At 45.0% G+C, this 6,633-nt stretch overlaps 1 pseudogene; it reads right to left on the bottom strand.

Moving 5' to 3' along the window:
- Positions 1-2,686: 2,686 nt before the first annotated feature.
- Positions 2,687-5,753, bottom strand: LOC136356643 (uncharacterized; annotated as a pseudogene).
- Positions 5,754-6,633: the final 880 nt, after the last annotated feature.

Genomic DNA, 6,633 nt, shown 5'->3' on the forward strand with positions numbered 1-6,633 from the left:
GGATGTTTATTGGAACCGGAACTAATATGATATTTGGCCGACCCACGAAAGATCCGTTATCCAGTAGTGTCACCAAGCCGCTTTGAACTTCCACTGCCTAATCTTCCCGATTAAAATGGAGTACACCACCTATGTAGCCCCTTCCACTTGATCGCCATCAACTTAAAGCTTACCATGAACATAACCTATGAGTTTAGATAGAATAATTGAGAACTTTGTTTTTTAAAAAACTTCATATTTGTATATTACTTCTCAAATTTATGTTCATAAATTTTCGCTTCATGACACATAAATTTGCAATTTATCACAATTTTGGAATAAAAAAGATTCTGGCCTGTTGCATTTTATTTTTTCTTGGAGGAGGCCTCCTGGCTCGAGCCTTGTTTCTTGCGTCACAAACCAGGTGCACCACCACTATAACGGCTTACAAGATCAAAAAGACATCCCCGCATCGCCCGCATGTTCCAGAACCCAAACACAACGAAGAGACATATAGCAAGCAGGAGCCGATAAAGGAGGAATCCATCGCCGCAGCTGCTTACTCACCGACAATACCCCCCACCCCCCGTGTCTCTCCACCGCCGCTGCTCCCTCCTTCGATCAACCGCCGCTGCAACACGCTCCACCGACTCCACGCGCTGGGCCATTTCGTGCGACGACGACTTCCACGGCCGCCGACGCAGTGACCTCGCCGCCGACAACCCCATCTCTCCTCTCCAGCGCCGCGGTTCCACGACCCCCCCTCCCCCCCGCGCTGAGAAAATGGACATTAAGCCATTCTCAAAACGCGGTTTCGTTGGAATGCCATCCCGAAACAGCGATTCGCGAAAATGCCAATTTAGGCCACGCGCACTGCTACTTTGCCATTTTCTCCCTTTTAGCCATTTTCCGTTCCATTTTCGAAAATGCAAAGGATGGGGAGATGATTTTGCCCCTTTGTCCTGATGTTGAAATCTTGTGTGCATCGAGCTGGTCGAGCCATTTCAGCTCGCCACCGTGGGTAAGCGCCACCGCTACCGTCACCTGCATCGCCGATCCACCTCGCCTGCACCACCAGCCCACCTCCACAGCCTCCATCCTTCCCCAGCAGCCGAAGATCGTCGTCCGCAGCAGAGAGAAGAACTCAACTCCAACCCAAGCCCAAACCCTAACTAGGGTTAGGGTTATGGTGATGCAACGAAGAAATTCAACGGCAGGCAAGGACAACATGTCTCAAGGTAGTTCCTTTCGTGTTTCCGGACGCCAATTTTCTTGTTTTCAGCTTGGCCCCAGTGGACTTCCTGTTGTCAAGTGCCCAAGATGTGGGAGTGCAGTAGTGGAGTGCAAATCGTGAAGGCAAGGTGGTCAGGTGTTTTTCAAATGCGAGAAGAACGAACAATATGTTACTAAATTCTCCAATTTTGATTTGATATGAGATGGCTGGAATTTCAGAATGGTATCAGAAGTAATTTTCTTTGGTTTTGTTGTTTTGACAGGTTCCAGAACCTTGCACATTCTTCAAGTGGTATGATAGTTACTAGAGAATGGTTGAAGGAATGGAACTGGATTATATTGAACATAATCCAATACCAGTTGCAAGAGCTGTGGCAGGTGAAGGTGACATGGTTGATGAAGGCAAGATGGATAAGCTAACTAAGTGGATCCAGCTTCTTGTGTTGATGAACATAGGGCAAGGCCTACTAGTGCTGTTTGGTGTGTTTGTTATGCTTATGAAATGATGTAATTGATATGTTGGATGTAATAGATATGTAGTGAATGAGCTGTGATGTAGAAGGAATGGTTAATGTGTTGCTTTTGGTAATATATGTGCTCTGAACCATTTGTATTAGAACCCTGGAATGAGTTTATGAAAAGATGCAGTGTTTATGGCTAGTTGAGACTCTGAACAAAATATGTGTTATTGCAGTGTTTAAACCTGTGGGCAGTATGTTGGTAGTATTTTGCCAATATTTTGTCAAACTTTTGGCAGCATTTTGGCAGAGTAGTTGCATTTTTGAATTTATCAGCACAATTGTAGGCATAGCAATTTTAGTGTCAACACAAAACAAAATGGGCAGAATGTGTGCACATATGCCATCAGATCTGACATTACTAATACATAGGTTCAAATTAAGCTGGTTCAGTGCACATAGGTTCAAATTAATACATAAACCACTGATCAAGCTCATTACACTTGTCATTCAGTGCACATGGCTGCATACAGTTTGCCAACCAAATCAGTTCACATAGCTGTAGAAAAGCTAGATCCAAAAGCTACTAGATCAAGCACATTTTCAGTTTCTTGGCTTTTTCTTGGGTGTAAGTTTCCTTGGTGACCTGCTTGGCTCTGGCACAATTGCAGGCTGGGATCTAGCACCTGGATTCAGTGGTGCCTTCCTTGGTGACCTCCTACTTAGTCCTGCAACTGGAGCTGGCTGTGAGCTGGAGCCTGCCTACAATTGCTTTCCTTGGTGATCTTCTGGGTGGTCCTGTCGGCTGGGAGGTAGAGCATGCCTGCATAGATGGTTGTGATGGTGTTTTGAAGTGTTGGCTAGGAGCTAGAGCATAGCTGTAGGGATGGATGTGAGCTAGCTCCTCCATGCATGAGATGTGCCAACCTGATGCTGAAGCAAACAAAATACAATTTTTAACAACATTTCTAACCTAAGAAAACAAGTTACAAAAGGTCCCAGGTTTTACCTCCTTGTCAATCTGCCAGGATTATCTTCAACATTTGTAGCCACAACAGGATTATCTTCTTGCCACCACCTTCAAGACAACTTTTGAACCTAAGTTTTCTATTTCTACCAGCAGTCTTTCATGGAAGTGGTGCACTTAGTACCCAGGTAAATCAACTTCTGGCCGGTGTGATCTGTCACCAAAGGTTCAATCACTCTCTTGTATGCATTTTTAAACATCTGCACTAGGTAATAGGGATTCACAAAGTCTTCAATATTCACATCCCTACTCTGTTGTGCAGTAATCAAAGCAAGTGCATGTTGGAATGGCTTCCCTATATGCTGCCATTCTTCACATGAACAATACTGCAAGCAAGCTTTCACAATGTACTTCCCATGAGTTGTGCTATTGTCAACAACTTCAGCTGTGAAACAATAAGCTTTAACCACTCATAGGTGGCCCAGACCCCTAGTCATTGCCTTTAACTGTTGTGTCACTGCAGGTAGTATTTTCCCCTGCTTTTTTTTTCTGATATCCTCATTCTCTTGTTCCATAGGACCATGACTAGTTCCCTATACTTGTCAACTAACTCACATACAGACAATTCTTTGTAATCTTTAATCCAGTTATTGAAGCTCTCTGCAAGGTTATTGGTGATGTAGTCACACTTAATTGCAGGGTTGAAAGCACTTCTCATCCACTTCAATGGATGGTATGTCTCAAGCCACTCTAGCACACAAGGGCATGCTATTACATGCTAGATGTGTTCTTGCCACACTGTTCTCCTATATGATCTAGCTGTTGGGTACATGTGAGAGTGACCATCACCACCAAATCTTTTCACAAAGTTTTTCATTAAATGCCAGAAACATTCCCTCTGCTCAGCATACTCAAATACAATATGTACAACTTTCTCCAACCCTTTGCAAGCATCAGTACAAATAGCTAATGGATTAACATCTCCTATAGCCTTATGTAACTGTCTCATGAACCATTCACAATTATCTTCAGTTTCTGCATCTATGAAACCAATAGCTAAAGGATACATCCAAGTATGCCCATCTATACTTGTAGCAGCAGCTAAATGTCCAGGCCACTTACCATTCAGAGCCGTGGAGTCTACACTAATGTATGGCCTACAACCCTCTAAGAACCCATCAATGCAAGGCTTAAGGGCACAAAAAAAAATCTATTGAAGTATGCTTTACCATCAACCTCCTTTATGTAATTATGTCAATCTCTACAACACTACCAGGTGAAGTGCTTAACACTTGTGCCCTCCATCTAAATAGCATGTGGAAGCTTTCTTCCCATGATCCATACAACTCCAACATTGCCCTTTGCCTACCCTTACATACAGTGTCATAATTAATTGTGCATTTGTGATATTCTTGCAACCTAGTCTATAAGCTTTTAGGGCCCATACCTGGATTATTCTTCATAATTTTAACTGCCTTTGAAGCTACCCATTTACTAGTTGCAGTAGTGGTCCTCCTCATGCTACTAGATGTACAGGTATGATAATCCCTCAACAAAGTCACCTGCATCAATTGAAAGAAAGCAATACATTATAAGTAATGCAAGAAGTTTACATATCACAGTGTGCAATCAAAGTATTTATATCAACCTTAATTATCTTCATGTCAGCCTGCCTACTTCCAACAATATGCCAAACACAACCTTCCACTTTACATCCCCTTATATACCTTGTTGGGTCAGTCTCACCACATCCAATTCAAACTCTTTGTTGATAGCAAACTGCCTCATAGCCAATCTAAACTCCTCCATGTTAGGGTATATTCTACCAAGATCCATGCAAGGGTTATCAGGGTCATATGCCATCACCCTTTCTCCTAGAATGCTATCATCAACTGGAATTGCAGCATCAATGCTATCATCAACACCTCCTCTTTCACCATTTGCATCAGGGGCTCCACCTCTTCCATCAGCATCAGGGACTCCACCTCCTCCATCAGCATTAGCAACACCAGCAGTAGCCGCAGCCTGCCTATCCCTCTCTGCTTGCTCATCCTCAGCCCTCAATCCCAACAACTCATAAAACCCGTTGTCATCCACTATTTCAAACCTCCCTTCTTCCTCATTCCTGGCCAAAATATCTAGGCTATCCCAATCCACAAAAGCAGGGGCAACATCGTGGCCTTGACCGACCGGAGGTGGCTCTGCTTCAACAACCCCCTCAGGTGAGACATACAAAACGGGATCCACACCCGCTTCAGCATCTACCACTCCTGCATCAGGATCTACCACGGCTAAACTACGCTCAGGCTCCTCCTCGAGCCTAATAAGATAAAAAAAGGGACGCAAGTTAAACAAAATTAAATGATGCACAAACTACAACGAACTCGCCCATCAATCGCAGCAAGAAAATGCAAATCGACCAACAAATTTTAGGATTGAATCACTTACCCGCCGAGTAGCTATTGCCAAGTGCACTCCATACTCACAGATGGCCGGCGACGCCTACATGCGGGTGACGCCGACGGTGAGCTCCTTCTACGCCGCACCCTCTGCTCCTCCACAGTCTAATCGACTCCGTCGCCGACGAGCAAGGATGAAAGAGAGCAGACGGAGAGAGAGATGAACTCACACCCAGCTGGATCTCGATCCCCTTTAGCCACTGAGCAGGGGCAAAATCTTCTCCCCATCCTCTGCATTTTCGAAAATGGAATGGAAAATGGCTAAAAGGGAGAAAATGGCAAAGTAGCAGTGTGTGCGCGGCCCAAATTGGCATTTTAGCGAATTGTTGTTTCAGGATGGCATTCTAGCGGAACCACGTTTTGAGAATGGCTTAATGTCCATTTTCTCCGCACAACAGCATCGGCCTTCACCATCGGCAACGCGCGCGACACGCTCTCCACCAACTCCGTAGCTGCCACCTCGCCGTCGACAACTCCATCGGCGCTATTTCCTGTTTCGCGTGCGAGGACGACCTCCGCGCGTGATTGCATCAACAAACGCCCCCATTCTTGGTCGTTGACGCCTCCGGTTCTTCCCGTGCACCTCCGCCACTGCCGCCTCTTCACCGATAACTCCGACTCTCCACCCGCGCGTCCATTGCCGCGACGCCTCTCCATTGACGCGGCTGTGCCTCCTTGTCTGAGCCCGTTCAGCAGGTGATATTTCACTGTGTTTCCCACCTTTCCTCGGTAGCAGTAGAACTCGTACGCCGGGAGTTCATTGTTGACGATCTGTTCTTGAAATCGTTTGTTATTCTGATGATTTATTATGGAGTAGTCAAGTGGATGAAATCGGTGGTTTATCCTGATGAATTTTTGTATAGTATGTTGACGGCTGTTAAGTGCCAAAATAACGTCGTCAATACCTGCATAAAACCATAAATGTGAAACATCCAACATAGTGGTAGGATTTATTTCTAACAATTTTCACGAGTGTTTGTGTATATTTGTATGCAGGTGATCAACCACCAAAGTTGGGAGAGAATGAGAATAAAGAATGGAAATATATTTTGCGCTGATGGACTCACATGGTTTTGAGCTACAACATATAAAATGTGCAATCATTTGGAGCCAAAACATGGAGTACCATAAAGTGGGGCCCACATGTTAGCATCCTGAAGAAGGATGTGGGCCAGGGGAGCCAACCAGGGTTCGGCCGAACCCCTGGTTCAGGGGTTCGACCGAACACCCAGCTGGCCCAGTCTAGCCCATATTCGGTATGACGGTTGTACTCCTCATTTCAATGACGGTTGTGGCCGTTTCTACCGGTGGAAACTGTCATAGAGAGGACACTTGTCAAGAGGAGATGAAGCTAGAAGGAATATGCTCAAAGGATGCTTGGAGCATCTCCACTCTCCCAAGGTAACTCTCCACCTATAAATACCCCTTTCCTCTCCCTCATTCACACACAGCAAAGCATGAGCTGAATTACAAAAAGCTCTAGTGTACTTTATTGTATATTAGAATAGGGAGATAGTAAGGTAGAAGGAATCTGAGG

The sequence above is a fragment of the Oryza sativa genome, chromosome 5, assembly GCF_034140825.1.
Source record: "Oryza sativa Japonica Group chromosome 5, ASM3414082v1".
NCBI lineage: Eukaryota > Viridiplantae > Streptophyta > Magnoliopsida > Poales > Poaceae > Oryza > Oryza sativa.